This window comes from Phodopus roborovskii, unplaced genomic scaffold (assembly GCF_943737965.1).
Source record: "Phodopus roborovskii unplaced genomic scaffold, PHOROB, whole genome shotgun sequence".
NCBI lineage: Eukaryota > Metazoa > Chordata > Mammalia > Rodentia > Cricetidae > Phodopus > Phodopus roborovskii.
In genome coordinates, this window is record NW_026126412.1 from 3208681 (window position 1) to 3228509 (window position 19829).

General features: G+C 38.6%; 1 protein-coding gene and 1 non-coding gene across 10 annotated transcripts in view; both read left to right on the forward strand.

Moving 5' to 3' along the window:
- Positions 1–19829, forward strand: part of Mctp1 (multiple C2 and transmembrane domain containing 1) — a 528156-nt gene that overhangs the window by 125089 nt on the left and 383238 nt on the right. The window lies entirely within an intron of this gene.
- Positions 6295–6401, forward strand: LOC127220946 (U6 spliceosomal RNA). Its single transcript, XR_007834417.1, has one exon. It is a non-coding gene; the product is annotated as a U6 spliceosomal RNA (small nuclear RNA).

The following is a 19829-nucleotide window of genomic DNA, read 5'->3' on the forward strand; positions in this document are numbered from 1 at the left end:
GTTAATTTTGTGCACAGCCTTCAGGAGACTCACATTAGTGATTTTAAACAGCTAATTGCATAATAAAAGGAAGTAATGGGGGAAATTGTAATGGCAAGTCAATTTGAATGAATGACAAAGAATTTGTGAATGTATTAAAATTTTGAAAAGCATGGTTTTCTTTCTATCAATCCAGTGCTTTTTTCTACACAGACACTTAAAGCATCTAATAAATTACTGATTATTACCAGTAAAGCAGAAATTGGCCATAAGTAAAAGCTTAATGTGTGCATTTAAGTCATTTTTTAATTACAGACTTTATCAATGATTTTTTTTAAAGAAATACATTTTGTGGGTAACATGTCCTAATATAGAAGTTTGAACCACCTTAGTAAAAGCCAGATCTAAACAAGGGTAAAAGTTACGTTCCTGTATCAAAACTATTGCTGACAAATTAAAAGAAAAACAAAGTGGAAAGGAAAGGCGAGAGACAAAAAGAGGCAACTAAAGAAGGAAAACACTTGGAAGCACGTGGATAACAGAGCGGAGATTGCTAGACCTGGGCTGGAATGACACTGTTTGATTATGATGCAGGATGACAGAAAGGCATAAACACAATAAACTCTTCTAGGTATTTCTTTTAAAGGTTTGATCAAATTCTCAGGTTGTTGTATACTTAACAACAGAGGTTTAAATTGAGCCAGGAGCAGAAAGCTTCTTTTTCCACTTGAGGGGGGGCTGAATCAGCTATATGCATCAGGGCACATTTCCCGGGTTCACTTTGCAAGGCTTAGGCTGGTGGTGGGCTTCTAAACTACTCTTAGATTGTTGTCTAGAGTAACTGGCATATCCACACTGCACTCATTTGACAAGTTTTATTTGGTTGGTCAGATCTTCTTAAAAGTGTATAAAGAATGTTCAAGTTAACTCTCTAATAATACAATCCAAATTTGCAGGAAGCAAGGTAATGAGATTTTGCAAGTGTCCAAAGGTGTTGATCTCGGATGCCAAACTGAGTAAAGGAGAATGGAAGTGGCTTGTCATCAGTCCAATCCTGTTGTGAAGGATGTTAGGACAGAGACATGGCATAAGTAAACACTGTGGCCTAACATGGAAGGCTGAGCTGATGTCAGGGACAGGGACACTGAATCCCTGGGGTTATGTACCACTTATACCACGTCTTGGAAAGCAGCTCCATCCTGAGCCTGCCGGTCCTGGGAGAGGTGAGCAGTTTCTGTATGTCCTGGGAGAGGTGACTCTCTCAGGTCCTCAGAGAGGTGAGCAGTCTCTCAGGTAAATTTTCATTAAAGAATCCTAATAGTGTGGTAGTTTGCTATCACCACAGTTTGGAGATGGCTCTTTGAAATGTGATGTCTTCAAGAGTCTATGTTAAAAGTTACTGCATAAAATAGTATCCTATTCAATGAAAACTTCCTCTATCCTTGTTAAGGTTCAAAGTGTTTTGGGTTTGTTTAGTTTTTCACTTAATATAGAGAAGAAATAAAAGAGGCAAATGTATCCATTTGTACCCACTTTATTTCTGCTACTAATTGGGCCAGAACACTAGGAAAAATTCCAGATTGCACACAAGGACAAGAAGACAGCAGACATCTGAAAACAAACTGGATTTGAAATAGACAGCAAGAAAACACCTTTCTATTTCTTTTTTCTTCTCAAATATATATAAATATATATATATATATATATATATATATATATATATATATATATTACAGACATGCTAAATGATCATGAAGGGAATCCTGAAGGGAAAGCCTGTGGCTGTGGATTGAATGTGCAGGGCCATGCTAAAAGACTTGCATGAACTTCCTCTCCCCTGGAGAGGGGAATGCATGGAGGAAATGGGCATGAGGTGCAGGATCCCAGGCTGTTTACTCCTGGTCCCTTTCAGTGTCTCTGCTTCTTGTCTCCTGGGATGTGAGCATCTGTCCTCTACTAGATACTTCTGCTGCCTGTGAAATCTGCATAATTACTTGGGGCATAGCAACCATCTAGAATCCTCTGAAACTCGGAGGTAAAATCAGCACTATTATTTTTTTCATTTGATTTTGTCCAGTATTTTATCACAACACAAAAATAAGCAATGCACCTGCCCATCCCTCTAGAAATGGAAAACTTCTTTGTGCCATTTGAAAATGTGGCTGGATCTGAGAATACAGAGGAGAGAAAACTTACGGCAAAAGCCATTTGTCTTCTTTTAAGATGTTTTTATTTAATTTTTGAGATTATAATATAATTACAACATGTCTCTCTTTCCTCCCTCTAAAACCTCCATGTTCAGCTTTTTGTTGAAGGGTTTTCAGTATTGGAAAACAATTTGGCAAGTTACTGTAAATGTCTTTTTGAACATTAAATTAAACAATAATCATTAAAATATTTTTTATTTTACATTTTTATTTATATTACAAACAATCTTGTTTTATATGTCAATCCCAGTTCCCTCTCCCTGCCCTCCTCCACTGGCCCCCTATCTCATCCCCTTTCTGCTCCCCAGCGAGGGTGCAGACTTCCATGGGGAATCTTTAAGGTCTGTCCCATCATTTGAAACAGGGCCTAGGCCCTCCCTCATGTGTCTTGGTCGAGAGAGTGTCTCTCTATGTGGAATGGGCTCCTGAAGTCCATTCCTATATTACGGATAAATACTCATCCTCTCCCAGAGGCTCCATACACTGCCCAGGCATCCTAACTAACACCCACATTCTGTGGGTCTGGGTCAGTATTATGCTGGTTTCCCAGCTGTCAGACTGGAGTTCATGAGCTCCCCCTTGTTCAGGTCAGCTGTCGCTGTGGGTTTCTCCAGCCTGGTCTTGATCCCTTTGCTCATCACTCCTCCCTCTCTGCAACTGGATTCCAGGAGTTTGGCTCAGTGCTTAGCTGTAAATCTCTGCCTCTGCTTCCATCAGCTACTGGATGAAGGCTCTAGGATGATATATAAGGTAGTCATCAATCTCATTATATGAGAAGAGCATTTAAGGTAGCCTCTGCACCATTGCTTAGATTATTAGTTGGGGTCATCCTTGTAGATCTCTGGTCATTTTCCAAAATATATTGTTTTTAAGAGTAATTCTGCTCTGGATCATCTTTTTAAAGAAAAGTGAATAGTTAAGAAAGCTTCCTGTGTTTCTTCTCCCTCATTTAACTTTCAGTCACTCAATGTGTTGTGCATGTCAAGCTGTGCAGTAGGTATTGACACACAGTGATCTGCAATTTTCATTTTCTCGAAGTTCTCTGGTGGGTGTTAATACCACTTAAGGCTGTCCTGGAGGAAACAGGATTTATGATCCACAATTCTGTGGGTTTTGGCTTGTATTACTGGGTAAGTAGCTAAAAATAGAAACTAGCCTCTCATGAATAGTGCATATCTTCCTGTCTACCAGCAGCTTCATTTGTCTTTTTTAAATTAACTTTTAAAAAGTTAATTAAAGGTTGAGAAGTTAAGGTAAATTGGAGACTTCTTCTTAAGGTTTCTTTGATTAAAATCATTTAATATAAAAGGAAAGTGCAGAAGGAAGCTCTCTTGTTTCTGAACTGAGAGGCAAAGATATCAAGGCAGGCAAATCATGCTCTCACCGGCACTCATTTTCATCTGACATGATGCAATTTTTAGATCTTTTTATTTTCTTAAGCAATTTGCATTTGCCAGAAAGAGAACCATGCAAATATCTGCAAATCTCCAACCTATTTCCTTATGCTGGCTGTATTTGAACAAAGCCTCCTAGATTAGAATCCCTGGGAATATTACAATTCAGCCCTGTTTTCTCTGCTTTTTTTTTTTTTTTTTTTTTTTTTGTAATAAGCATTAACCTACCAATTAACATTTCCATTCCTTGCACTTAAGAGTTTTGGGCAACTTTTTTGACTAATGGATATTAATGACTACTTGAAAGAAAACTCAAACTACTTCATACAGCTAAGAAGTATTTTGAAATTATAACTTCAACTCCTACAGGCACCCTTGCAAGTAGTTCACGTCTGTGAGTATATGTAGTTATATTTAAGTGGATATAAATGAAGACTGTTACAAGTCCAAACTATCCAAAGCATTTATAACCAACAAAGAGTGTTTGGATATAGTACAGCTAGTTAATAATTGCCTATCCAACTAATGGACATGGTCTACCTCTTACTCTTAAAGAGAAGATGAGCATACATTATGCTGACTCTGAAGAGCAATATGGGGTGATCACTGATGTTCGGGTGCATGGTCAAAAAAGGTTCCATGAATATGTGCTAGCTTCATGGACTGAGAGACACAAGGTGATTCTTTTGCCTAGAGAACCCCAAAAGCTCTGCTGGCCCAAGCCCTGGCTATACAAAATCTCCATCTAGAGTGTTTTTTAGAATAAGGCATTTTAGAAAGGAAACAGCAGAGAGCATAAAACATTCTTTCTCTGTACATGTGACAGAATTTAGTGTTCTGTCACCAGGATACTGTTTGAGGGGGGCTGATGGGCATTCAGGGAGCAATGTTCCTGTCTAGTCTTACAGCTGCTGTCCTCAGACCATACACATGCTCTGCGTTCTCTTTTCTAATTCAGTGGCAGAAATGGGCTCTATGCCCTTCATATTTCAGCAAGCTCCAAGCATGCCTCTTTCTAAAACAGATCCTTACATCTGTGGGCACCTCCTGGGCCACACATGAGGAGTTCACTGCCATTCACAGTTTAAGCTTTTCTTCTGGGAGAAAAAAAAGGGGCATATGAAGGATGAAGGAGAAAGTACATTCTTCCTATTTAAAATAAGTCTGAAGTAATCCAGAAGCACTTGCTTAAATCTCTAGACTAAGGATGGTAGTGTTGTCTACAGGGCTTGCAGATCATGTGATCTGTATTCAATATTCACATTATTAATTTAGTCATATTTCCTAAGTCACATTGCCTGTAGATCAACTTCAGTAGAATTGGTTGGGGCCTTTGAGGAAGAGTCTTTCTGTTATTTCAGTAGATGATGATATAAATAATACCTTTATTTTTTATCTTGGTTTTAGTTCACAAATGCCAGGAGCAGCTGATAAGAATGTATGTTCCATGACACGCAGTGGAGGGAAACTGTAGATAGAACAGAGCAGTATACCACCACAGATCACCAAGCAATAGAATTCCAAAAACCTGCTTACCTTGTGGTAGCATTTTATCTCTGATCATGGGAGTTTCCAAAGCCAAATGTAAATCTTATCATCCATGTAAAAGGAGTTGTGCTGACACTTTAGAACAGGCAGCATTCTCCCTAGAATGCAGAGCTGATAAAATTGCTTCTCACTTGGGGGGGCTGGGCTCTACTTTATTTTGCTGGCATGTGTGGGGCAAGGTCTATGTAGCAGGCATCTACTGTTTCTCCAGCATCTTCTCATGTGATCTTCATAAGTCTATCACCTAGGGACTGTCCCATTATTGATGAAACAGTCTTGGAGAATTCAATGAGCTTTACCCCTTACTGAGCAACACTTTGAATTAAGATGTGGTTGACTGCAAAAGCTATTTATCACTGGCTGCCTTGCCCTGTGAGCATGTCTGCTTATCATGTCAAGCCAGAACCTGATCCTGTGCCAGAACCAGAAATACAGAACTAGATCTCTAGGACTGTTGCATCTGGTACCTCTAAGAATAAGCTAGAAGCATCACACTGAAGAAATTAAGGGAAAGAATTTCTTTTATAAGCAGAAAATGAGAGTCAAATACTTACTGAGTTCTTCAGACTAAGTTATCTATATAAACAGATGAGATATGCCCAACCACCTTTGCAAACTGCATTTTTCCTCTCCATTTTGGCCTTGATGAAGCCAATAAAAGAAACCCTTCTCAGTGTGAGGGAAGAAAGCATGATGGCTGATGCTCTGACTTGAGGGAGTCTAGACACTTGACTCTGCTCTTACCTTGCCCATTCCTAACTATGATAATAACACTGGGGTAAGTACTTAGTATTCCTACTCTACACATAGGGAATAATATCATGTTTAGACTATTTGAGTTTTATAAATAGTTTAAAAACCATGTACAGTATGTTTTAAAGGTCATATTTACCATGACCCGATAAAGGGTAAAATCATCCTTTTTTGTTGTGTTGTTCTTCCTTCCATTTTCCTTCTCATGTTTCCCTCAATTGCTAGAGTGTTTCTTGTCCTGACAGGTCCTGATACCCTTTTCAGCCCTAAATAAGCACACAGACACTATAATGATTATAAAACTGTTGGCCGATGATTAGGCTTCTTATTGGCTAGATGAATTTCTGTTCATCTATGTTTTTCCATATGGTTTTATATTACTGGAGAAGGGTCCAGAACTGTTAGTCCTTCCTATGCTTACTTTGGCAGCACATATACTAAAATTGGAATGATACAGAGAAGATTAGAATGGACCCTGTTCAAGGATGAAACTCAAATTCATGAAATGCTCCAAATATTTTTTACAGAGAAGATTGGCATGGCCCCTTAGCAAGGATGATGTCAAACAAGGCTGATAAGATCCAGGATGCAAACTTCCTGCTCCTTTATCTTCTTTCAAATATTCTGAAGTTATAAATAAGAAGACTACTGCAAAAAGTATCTTTCAAGTAAAGGCAAATTATTCTTTCACATACCAGCCTCCAAATCTGGGACTTGTTCTTGACAGAATGTAGATAATATATGAAAGAACTTCTCACAGTGGGTCAGCAAGAGAGTAGCAGAAGGGACAGGACACTGGGTACCAGCACCTCTCACCTCCTGGCTTCCTTTCTAATTTCCTTCTCCATTCCTACTTCTCTCCCAATCCCGATTTCGCACCTTCCTCTCCTGATTGATCTCATCCTAATTGGTCTTCCTCTCTCTTGTGAAGGCCTGCCATCTTGTGAAAGTGTGATACCTAGCTACACTTATCTGGGATATGGAGAGCCAGCTTCTAGAAAACCAGTCCAAGTGCTAGCAGCAGTTTCCATAGAAGACAAGTTTTGTGGCCAGACCCAAGGAGGACACATGTTCATTTGGGTGTCTTATGTCTCCTTCTGTGGCACTGACCACGCCCATTGGGAGGTGGAGCCAGTGGCAGAAGTGACCTGGGGAACTAGGTCTGAGAAGGAGCAGGGGAATGCTCTCTTGCAAGCCACACCACGGGGAAAGGAGGACGTCTGGAGGCATTCCTGAAAGCAGGAACCTGCTGGTGTTCACCTGTCCATGTGAGTTATTTCTCCCTGAATAAACATTTGTTTGGCCTAATTGTTTATCCAGATCCTTATTAAACTGCAATAGAGTCATATTTCACAGGATCTCCCAATAGATTGTACCTGCTTAGAAAAGAAGGAGGGGATGTTGAGGTACAGGAATGATTGCCACTGGATGTGAATGAACCACCAGTGTACTGGGAAGGCAGCAAGATAGTTTGGGGATAAACTTTTGACACCTATTCCAATTGCTTTCAGATGCACTCTAATTACAAGCTTCTAAGTAGAAGATCAAGCCTGTCTTTGAATATACATTTCTTTTTTAGAGTAGTTGATAATTAATAAATTGGTTTTAAACAGTATCAGAGTATGATGCTTTACTGAACCATAGAACACAATGTTCATTTTTGAAACCATGTTTATTCCATTGGACTTTTTGAGTTCAAATTATAAATAAGCTATAATTATCATTAACATCTTTAACTTCCCACCATAAAGTGTGTTTTGTGCTCTTTTGATGTTTCTAGTCTCTGCATGAAAAGTTGAGAAATGTCAATATTACTGTCATTATTTGCTATATTTTCATAGGTAGACACTCTCCATACTTACTTTATGAAGATATTTTTCTTCACTTTTATTTTTTTTGCTCTGAATGTGGGAACCACGACTGATCTAGTGAAATATTGATTTTCACATATTTCAGTGTCTGAGCCTTACCTTATTTTCTTATGTTGAAAAAGAAGGAAATTCTTTCTTTGCCACCAGACAATGCTAAACCAAAATCCTAGAAAACTGTAATAAACTGTAACTGCTATTCCGAGGTTGTTTTGTCTGGTCAAGGGCAGTGACCGCAGTAGCACATGAAGCAAGGAAGGTTGTTTTGATGAACTTACTACACCCTGTAGTAATTATGACCACAACATCTCCCACTTAATAAAGTCTACCAGCATTAATGAGCCTGAGCATGTGATTTGCTTTGACCAATAGGCTGTTAGCAAAGTGTTTTGAGCATGGCACTGACACACACTTCAGCATTAGGGTTGTTTACCTGGCTGCATTTAGAACCAAACCAGTGTTTCTTCAAAGAAACCCCGGATATCTAGGAGAGAGACCCTCAGTTGAATAATATCTAGTGGCAGAGTGTGAGACCCTCTTTGACCATCTGGCCACACCCAAAAAGCTGGTAGCGTGAAAAGGCATGAATGAGACCAGAAACTGCTCAGCTGAACCCAGCCCAGATGGCCAGCCCACTGGATTTTGATATAGGAAGGAAGGTCATTGTTTTAAACCACTAAGATGCCATGCCTTGTGTAATACTAACTCCCTGAATGCTGCTATATCGTTTGTAATCTTACTTATAAAATGTTACATTGTACATACCAGAATTAAAGTTGGTTGACGTTCTCAAGTGTCTTCAGGGAAATACACTTAATAACTCAAGATATTTTGAAAATTGGAGTTTCAAAAAGTATCAATTTGTCAAAATTATTAAAACATTTTACACTGGAAATCATCTAATATTTAATGACACTGTTATTTCAATAATAAGTTGAAAGTGTCTTAAATTATTTAAACATTTATACCTAATATAATTAAAGCTATAATAAAAATTGATTTGATTGATGAAAAACAGATGAGTGAATGCCAAGCATACACTAATTTGATTTCTAAGGAGCTCAACTTTGGCCTATAGTTGTGGAAGCTAAGAAAAAGTAGAAACCACAGATATTTATTTGGATGACTATTTTTTGTCTTTTCCTAAAAAAAATCTTGCAATACGAACCTTAACTGCAGGAAATAGATGCTTTACAAATATTTTGTAAACATTGTGAAAAATGATATTCTGGGGGCATTTGTTATATTGGTCTCCCATAAGAATGTTAGGATGCAGAATTAAATCTTAAATTAAGTCAGCACTTTTTAGAGGACCAGGTAGCTAGGTGTGGTGATTTTCATACAAGTTCTGCCAAAAAAAAAAAAAAAAAAAACCCACAAAAAATAAAACAAACAAAACCAGCATCTAAGAACAGGAGCTGGTAGAATGCAGAGTCTGGGTCCTGGGGCTCTAACAGTAGATGGTAGACTGCAGAGGAACCTGTGTCCTGTGGGCCCTAACAAGCAAGCTATTATTTTCCTCTATAGCCAATTCAAGAGACAAATCAAGGGTGAAAAGCAGAGAATGAAGGTTTATTTGATAATGCCACATTGGGAAGAGGAACAAAGAAGTCCAGTGGCTTGCCGAGTCCATCTTTCCAATTCTCTGACATGAGGTTTAGAATTAAATGGAAAGCAAGAGGTATGTAAAATAGAGTAATCCTGGCTGTTGTATGGCATCAGCCATGACTGACTCATCCGTGTCTTGGCTTCATTCTCTCTTGAAAGGTGATCTGACAGAGAACTGTATAAAATATTTTTTCCTCAGAGTCAAGTTCCTTCTCTGGCCAGTACCAGGTCTTTTCCTTCTCTTAGCATGAAACTCCCTCTGTAAAATCCCAATACACTAGGGGCCATTGTTTCAAGGTTTGATAGCCAAAGGGAGGGGCAAAGACCCTCCCCTTAGAATATCTTCTCCTCTTGCCAAGATGGTTATTCTCCACCCAGTTTCTGAGAAGTGGATGCACAATGGATGAGTGAATTTATTGTACTCATGCAGGGCTCAGGAACAGGGCCTTGAGGAACTATGGTGAGTGAAACACCCACTGTCCTTGTCCTTATATCATTTGTATTACCATGGAGACAAATAGGAATCCAATACTCACCCAGTGAACAACCAATACCTGTAATAATAAAACCAGACCTGAAGGGAAGGAATATATCTAGCAAATTCTAAATAATGGTACAACTAGAGAGAGTACAGCGTTCCCTAGGGGGGGCAGTTTCAAAGACAACAATGCCTGTGTAATAACTTTAAAGTGTATGTTCAAGAATCCATTTAGATAATGAGTCATAGCCATTCATTCACAACTCAGATATAGCCATTGTAACTTGGCCATTATTCATATAATAAAATGTACTTAGCGGATGTTGTCAGTTCCCCTCTGCCCAACTCCTCTGCTAATTTCTCAGTTCTGCTGCTCTCCCCCACTCAAAACAAGTGCTCAATTTGTTGCATTAATCAACTCTATCATTTTAAAGATAAATATGAGGGAGAGAAAGAAAAAGGAAGGAGAGGAAAGACAGAGACAGAGATAGAGAAACTTAGGGTATTTTCAAATATTTTATGTTTTTACTTCTTTTATTTTTGAGATTATAATGTAATTACATCATTCTCTCTCCCCTTTCTTCTGTCCAAACCCTCCTGTTGTGTTTCAAATTCATTTCCTCATTTTTCATCGTTTTACACACACACACACACACACACACACACACACACAGACACACACCACTGAATGTAACCTGCTGAGTCTGTATAATGTAATTTTATGTATGTTTTCAGTGCTGCCCATTTGTTATTGGATAACCAATTGATATTCTCTTAGTGTGTGTGTACTGGGGGGGGGGGGGGAGAGTGGTGTCAAATATGTGTTACAGTGAAGCTATGGAGGCCAGAGCACAACTTTGTGAGTAGTCTTTTTATAATCCAAACCGTAAAGCTTTCCTTAGCTGACATGGTCTCATTTGCATCTCCACGGACACCTTTCTAGGTGGGGCCTAACAGGACTGCAGCTCCCTGAGGCTTTTTCTCAATAGCTTTTCTCAAATCTTACATTAACCTCAATTCTCTAGATTTCTTTTTTTAACCACAAAATTTAGGAGGACTTCTGTCTCTTCTCTTCTGCTAAAGACTATTGAACCATCCATATAGATTCCTTTGGCTCTCAGACCATGCTGACTTTGGCTATTTTAAGCCTACATACTTGGAGGGACAGCCATGGGAGGCACAAATCAAAAACCCTTCCAGTTAAGACACTGACCTAATGTCTTTTTTTTTTACTATATCCCAAGCAATTTAAGTAGGTCCTTTTGTTAGGATTCACACATTCAAATCACACTTGATACATGTGTGTGGCCACACCATACATACAGAACACACACACACACACACACACACACACACACACACACACACACACATCTTTTAGCCTCCTTTTCCTTAGGCTATGATTATTTTGTTGAAATAAAACATTCTTAATTGAAATCACTGGTAATACAGCAACTTTAGCTAACCCCTGAATTATGCACACCCAAAATCTGAACAAATCCAAATTCATCTATGTCACCTTTCCCCCTATAAGTTCTTAAAACAGTTTATAACTGGCTGTGTTAATTGTTACATACACCTGGCTGGTCATCAGCTGTGGCAGCAGCTCTCAAGGCTGCAGACTTCTAGGCTAGGCCTGGCCTTACCTTCCCTTTGATCTCTGGGCCTGGGCTGGCCCACTGTGGCTCATCTGTGACTACAGCTGCTTGAAAAGTCAACAACCACCATTGTAGTAACTCTGAGCTCTTGGCACCCACAGGTCCTGCTGACCTAGCACATATGCAGGGCTGTACCTTTGCTTCCCCAAGCCCGGGTGCAGCTCTGAGACAGCTGTGGCAGCAGTGGCTTCTTTGGTGGGAGGGGAATCTTACAAATCTTACAAATTCTAAACATTTCTATACATGCTCCTGCTTTACTCCAGCTCTCCTGGATATTAAAATATACCCAAGTAAACATTCAATCATCTGACTAATATTTCTCAGTCTCATATCTCCAATTATATACCTTTTTTACCTGCTAGGTTAACTCACTTCTGTATCATCTGGCTTAATTGTGTCTCTGTTTTACATCTACAGTTATATGCACTTTTACTCTAGAGGCTAACACACCACATTTCACTCCTTTATCATCTGACTAATACTTTTCTGTTTCTTATCTATAATTATACACATTTTCATTCTCAAGGTTAACTAACCACACTTCTTTATCATCTGACTAATATTTTCCCATTTCCTATCTACGATTATATACAGTTTTATTCCTGACGTTCACTGACTGCACTCTACTTTATTCCAAGTACTTTATTCACACTTGACCACATGTGGGGTCCATGTAGTGTCCATTCCTCTGCAGTGTTCATCACTTTTCTCCCATATACTCAGTCCCACATTTGGCGCCATATGTCACAGATTGGGGTTTGTGGGGCTGCAATTGGAACCAGTAGATCAGTTCTGGGTCTGTTCCTGAGTCAGGGCATGTGGATGAGGGAAAGGATTAGCTATCTACAATGAAAGACAGGGACATAAGATAGTGTCAGGAGGGCAGGTTCAGTCCATACTGAATGTGTCCAGTTTATTCATCCACCAAACATAAGTAATCAACCAAAAGTGGGGACAATGACAGAAGACTTCTATAATTATGTAGAAAGGGCAAATAGCAGTTACTTCCCTTAATCCTACAAATACTTCCTAACTGCACTTATTCTTTACCTTCAGGGTGAGTGTAAACCCATCTGGGCCCAAGCCTATTGTTATTTAGATAGGAAGCATTCACCACCTAGGCCTGGGCATCCTTTAGCTTTAAGCTAATGTCTTGGGGACAATAGGAGCGATTTGAGCTCTCTGAACTTGTGACAAGGTAGAATGGATTCCATATAAGGGTCCCAACAATTATCAAACAGAAAATTCCTGAAATAAACAAGCTTTAAATTCTGTGTCTTTCTGATTAGTGTGGTAAAACATCCCAGAATCTTTCTACATGTAAGATTGAGTTGTCTATTTGTCCAGCATGTCCACATTGCCTATGCTTCTGTAGTAATTTGAATGTAATTGACCTTTATAAGCTCAAAGAGAGTGGCACTATTAGGAGGTGTGGCTTTTTTTGGAGTAGGTGTCCTTGTTGGAGGAAGTGTGTCACTGTGGAGGCAGGATTAGAGGTCTCATATATGTTCAAGCCATGCCCAGTGTCTCAGACCATTTCCTGCTGCTTGCCAGTCAAGTTGTAGGACTCTCAGCTCCTCCTCTAGCACCATGTCTGCCTGAATACCACCATAATTCCTGCTATGATGATAATGGGGTCAACCTCTGAAATGTAAACCACTCCAATTAAGTATTTTCCTTAATAGGAGTTGCTGTGGTCATGGTGTCTCTTCACAGCAATAGAAACCCTTACTAAAACAGCTACCTAACATTAGTCACTTAATTGTCACCTAGGTTTTCATCCAGGTTATCCAGTTGACTATCATGGTATCAATGGGTAGTTTTCAAATTACTATTATTTTATTTTAAAATAGCCCCAAATTACAAGAATAGTGGAGCTAGAAATTCAGATATGCTAAGTTTGTATCTTACTTGGAAATTTAAGAAAGACTCATATGCCCAGGTTGCTAGGATCTACACTAGGAATGAATTTCCTACTTGGTAAGTTGTGAATAAGTTAAAATAAGTAACTGCTCATTATTTACTTTTTCTTCAAACTGCAGAAGTTTTCATCATATTACAGAGTAAGTCCTTAATGATGGTGGGAATGCATTACATTTTGGGCTAGGTGAGATGAGCGGAAAACATATAGTAGGCATTAACACAGTGACTCAGAAAACATCAAACCTCACTAAATCTAACCACTTGGGCATTGTTTCACTTCATCACATGAAAGGTATGTTCACTACATTAGGTATTCGAGACAAAGACAACAGTCACCTAACTTTTATTACTCTATAATGTTATAATTATTTTTATAAGTAATTATTTTGTTTATCTATTATTATGCTCAGTTTATAAGTTAAACTTTCTCCTAGGAGTGGATTTAGGGAAAATGTAATATATAGAGCTTGGTACTATCTGTGAGTTAAGGAAGAATGGGAGTTTAGACTATATTCTCCATGGATAAGGAGAGACCACTTGCTGTATTTGTAGACTTCTGCATATGAGTCTTAGCCGTCTCGGAACATTCTAAAAGAAGTTGTGATGGGAGATGTCATTCTGTAAACATGTTTCTTATACTGGTTAATGAATAAAGCACTGTGGGCCAATAGGAAAGCAAGATAGGCAGGACTAGCAGACAAGTAGGATTCGAGGAAGTAGTAAGGAGGAGTCAGCATATGGAGAATGGAGACAACAGAGGTCTGGGCCCACTCTCTGGTAAGATGAGACCACATGAAAATACTTAGATTAATAGAAATGGGTTAATAATTAAGACAGAGCTAGCTGATAAGAAATTAGTACCTGGCCAACAGCATTATATCATATACAGAGTCTCTGTGTGTTATTTGGGGCTGGCGAGGCTCTGGGCCCAGGTCGGCAGGAAAAAAACCTACTAGTAACAAATTTGAAGATGTATTATTAGGCACTTAATATATGAATTCAATCAGTGCAAAATTGATGAATTGAGTCATAGTTTTCACATGTAAGTTGTGAATATTAATTTCAGTGTAGCTCTGATCATTGTAGTTTATAGATATGTAGTATTAGTACAAAAATACATTATAGTATATAGACATGTAGTATTATTCATTTGTTCAGTTCCTGAACACTGATTAAGCACCTGCTAGTTCAAATACTACAGCTATACTAAATGGTGAGGCACAGTTCTTATACACATGTATCTTATCAAGGAAAATAATCAGCAAAGGAGAAATTCAGATATCAATGAACACTTGGCTGAAACACAGCAGGTCTGACTCCAGAGTGTCCTCTTCTATGGGATTTACGACTACTTAAATTGATCAGAAAGGGCTTTGCTTAAGGCTGGCAACATTTGAGATGATGAGAAAAAGGAGACTTCTAGGTGAAGACTGGGGTTACTGGTTCCTGAAAAGGTGTTAAGATCAAAGGTTTGGATACTCAGATGGCAACCTAGGTAATTAATGAATAGATGAGTTAGAATGTAATCATATTGTTGCACTAGCTTTAATGTAATTGTATGCTTAAAGTTGTCCTAGCAGAGTACAGTCTATCTAATTTTTGATTCGTCTAGATCATCACAAATATATACTTGTGTGATTAAGAACTCTATTAATTAAAAAAGTTATTGGACTGGCAGAAACAGGGGCCTAGATTTATACAATGATAATCTCATAATAATGGTGGATATTATTCCCCACCTACACAAGATATAATAGCTTTTTCTGCTATACCTCTTGCCTTCAGAAACTGAACTTTTGACTGACCTTGCAACCAAGTTAATAACATTTTTTTGAGACGATTAAAAGCTATGTACTCAATCTGTTTGCCTACTGTGTACATAGACTGCTTAAGTTTAATCTGCTTACTATGCTTTGGACTTTTAACCTAACATGAATGCTTTAATCTTAAATTACATACATATTCTTCCATGTCCCTGGCCATAAATAGTGTGTGTGTGTGTGTGTGTGTGTGTGTGTGTGACAGAGAGAGAGAGAGACAGACAGACAGACACACATACACGAGAGAGACAGAAACAGATACACAGATACACATACAAGAGAAAGAGAGACAGAGACAGAGACAGAAGAGAGAGACAGAGAGAACTTAAATATAATCTGCTGAAAACAATGAATGATTTGGTTAGAGGTAGATAACACCTGTTTGTGGTTTGGGGCTAAGTTGAATTCAGTAAATTATTTGTTGTAAACTCTTTTAAAAAATTAATTAGAACAAGAAATTCCTTATTCATTCATATATCTCTGTGTTTTCTGTGCTGTTCAGTAACTTAAGCACAAAGCCATTCATTAAGGAAAGATGAATAGAAGCATGGAATTCAAATTTGGGTTCACTAGAGGTTTAAAGCACTCTAAGAGAAAGAATCATTTTATTCTCTAATGTGGCACTAATGCAAAGTCCTAGCTTTGTCTCTGTGTAACTTCAATGTTGAGAAATGCCTTGACCCTTTAGGATGTTTTGTTCTTTAAGGATGAAAGTCTAGTGAGCTGGGTCTTGGTTTCTGTTGCTGTTGAAGGCTGATGTCTTCTGGCTTGACTACAGTCTGCTTTAGGTAAAGTGGTTTCTTTGATGCCCAGATGAAAGCACTATTAAGTTTTAGCAAAACAAAATGAAAAGAATCACAAAGACGAAAGTCTTAAAGAATTTAAGAAAAAGTAAAGTGTAGTGAGATAGTCCTTCTGTAGCACTGACCACGCCCATTGGGGGGTGGAGCCATGGGCGGAAGTGACCTGTGGAAGGAGGTCGGAGGGGGCCAGGAAAGGCTCTCTCTTTCTGGCATGACTCGGACAGGAGAGGATCGGGTTGAATTTCCTGGTGTTCATCTGTCTAGGTTGTAAGTTATTTCTCCCTGAATAAACATCTATTCGGCCTATTTGTTTATCCTGATCCTTATTTACCGCAATATCTGGTGTCAGAAGCGGGATTTACCTGGGTTTTGCCCCCAGGCGGCAGAAGCCGCCCCCCTCCCCCCACCTTCCCCAACGGGCAGGGTTTAACCAGGTGGACTCACCACAGCTTTGGGACATTTGCCTCTTCCTTACTGCAAAGGAGATCTTTGCCGCTAAAGCAGACCTGAGAAGGCACTTACCGCTTAACATTTTTTGCCCATTTCCGCACGGGACTTTGCATTTGCACAGAGCTGCTCGGCGGCACCCGCCCGGCGGCACCCGCCCAGCTTGCACACGTTTCATCTTGTGTTACAAGTAACTCCAAAAGTCCCCTTTTAACAAAATTCTGCTTGTCATAGTTTGTTAAGAACTTTTTACAGGAACCGGGATCAGACGAGCCTCGGCGGCTAGGCGCTATTTGGTGACACACCTCCAGGCGTAGCTACCACATCCAGTAAAGTCTTTGACATTTCTACCATCTTTTTGAATAGTTTGAGTAGTTTAGTCATCCCAGAGCCCAGCAGAGTGGAGTTGTGTCATCATAGGAACTAGCATAGGCTGCATATACTATAAAGAGGTATGATGCTTTTGCTTTCTTATAGAGGCTGGAATGCTAGTCTTCCTTCTTTAGTTTTTGCTTCTTAAATGAACTATGGAAACAGCAGGTATTGTGAAACACTTTTAAAAAGACAAAATATCAAAATGCAGAACTACAGACTTTCATACAGTCGAGAAAGTATTGCATTTTAGGGCTTAAATCTAATAGGCATCTGTATTAGAGTTCTTCATAAATCCAAACCAAATGGATTTCTGTCTGGCTCACATGATCACAGTAGCCTACTAATGTACACCTCCAATTTGAAAGCTTGAGGATCAGGAGCTCTCATATCCCAAGCTCCAGAAACAGAGTTAAATCCTCTTCTGCTTGTTGTTGTTCTCTAACCTATAGCATGTTGGATGGGGCCTCAATACATTGAGGGCACATTTCCTATATTTAATAACTAACCTCTTTTGGAAATACCACGGAAACATGAGAAATGGTGGACAATAGACTAGGACATCCTTAGCCAGTCAAGTTGACACATAACATTACCATTTATAACGTTACTTATTGTATACTGAAACATATTGTCAGCATGAATATGACCCTTAGGAACCCCCAGCTTTGGTAAGTACACTGGTGAAGCATGGAAATAAATGTTCTAATTAAATACTGATATGTCTATAAATAATATGTAGCTTCCTATATAGTAAAGGAAAAATCAAATTCTCAAGCCAACAGATAATTAGAATAGTTACTTTAAAACAAATAATATTAGATTAGAATTGTCCTTTGTGGAAAGAATATAGGAAAATTCATTATTTCATGGTTATGAAATACTTGTGAGGTTAATTTTGAAAGAGTATTTTTGTAATGTTGACTTGACACTGCAACAATTGATTGCTAATTTTACATGTATAACCAACACCATTAAGCAATTCTGCTCTTAGCCAATGCATCCACATTCTGAGACAATGTTTTCACTCTTTGTACTTTCTTCTCCAATCTCTAATCTGGGTCAGTCTGTTTAGTTTTTAAACAAGTATCCAAAGCCCTATGGACAAGAGAGCTAATGCACTAAACACCGGCACTGGGCTTCTGTTGTAATCTCAGTCAGTTGTGTGTTGTGGGCAACACATAAACAGAGTTTTGGCCTCCACTTTACAGCACGATGTTGGGTAGGGATGGTGAATCATAAGCTGAGAGTAGCTTTGAAGGTGACAGGAACACTTTAAAGCATTCATTTGATTTTTTTTTTCTTTTGAGACTATACACCTTTTGAGTCAGATTTTCCCATTTTATAAAGTACTTTTCCCATTTTGTAAAGATAGTCTGACAGCCAGTGTGCGCTTTCCCACACAGATCTGTCAGTTCGTGTTCCCCGCCACACCCACCTTCAATTCACATCTGAACTCTTTGTGATAGAACTCCAGTCAGCTGGGGTCAGTTGGATAAAACTTAGAAGTACAAATTCAACTACTACTTCCCTTTCTTCTGAGTCCTAATTGCATTGCAGTAGCTGTTCTCCAGACAAATGAAGCTCCTCACTCTACCAAGTCTTCGTGGCTTCTCTAGGCTCAAGGTTAGCTATGCAAATGTCATTTTAAGTCTTAAATTTGTACAGGGTCCCCAAGAAAATGGTTTCTGTATGTATACACATCCAAGAATGTCTCAGAATACTCTTATTTGTACATTACTCCATGGCTTTATAATATCTCAATCTATTAAAGTCTCAATGAGGTCTGTAGGTGAAATTCTTCCTCTGAGTTCTGACTGTTTTCTGCCAAAAAAAAAAAAAAAAAAAAAAAAAAAATCCAGTGGTTTCCTCAGCAAGAGAGGGCAGTGGACATTTCAAATGTGAAGGGACAGATTCCTTTCTGTAAAATTCAGGAGACAATAGAGCCTCATGTCAATCACATTGCTTCAGGCATATGCAGCCATGGAGGGTGACCTTGAATTCCTGATCCTCCTGCCTCTACTACCTGGCCTGGTTTTATGCCATGCTAAGGATCAAATATGAGACATCATGCATGCACTGTACTTTCTGAGGTACATTCTCAGTCCCCGAGGTTTACCATTTTGAAAGCATATACATTACTGTGATGTTTTAGTGGCTAACTTTGCATAGGAGTTGGTAAAAATCACTGAATGTCTAAATGTACCTTCTAGTTTTAAAATTATATAATTTTATAAATTATTTTAATTTGGAACAAGAAGTGGACATAAAAAGCAAAAATTTGTGTTCTTGTATTTCTTTTATCCTATTGCATTACATTTCCATAATGTATTTATTACATCTTTCATGTTCTTGAGATATGTTATTTCATTAATTCTAAGTTGAACTTCTTATTTCACATTTTAGCATTTTAGAAGTTAAAATACTTTTTAAAATTATGAGCATCTTAGAATGAACTTGCAAAAGTTTTGTTTCTTTCTATTGTTGATTGTCACATAATATAGTATTTATGGAGTATTCTATGACTTAAAATAAATGTTTCTTAGATTAGCTAGAATAAAATATTCTGGTTCTGGATTAACTTTTAAAGTTAAATAATGGCTTAAGTGGGAAGATCGCTACATAGAACTTCATAGGGAAATTCAAAGTATTTTAAGGCTTATTTTAAAACATTTTAAAAATGTTTTTAGGCTACAGAGTTAACATTTTAAACTATAATGTTCTGGCTTTCAAATGTCATAGCATGGATATTGCGGTAAATAAGGGTCAGGATAAATAAATAGGCCGAATAGATGTTTATTCAGGGAGAAATAACTTACAACCTAGACAGATGAACACCAGGAAATTCAACCCGATCCTCTCCTGTCCGAGTCATGCCAGAAAGAGAGCGCCTTCCTGGCCCCCTCCGACCTCCTTCCTCAGGTCACCTCCGCCCATCGCTCCACCCCCCAATGGGCGTGGTCAGTGCTAC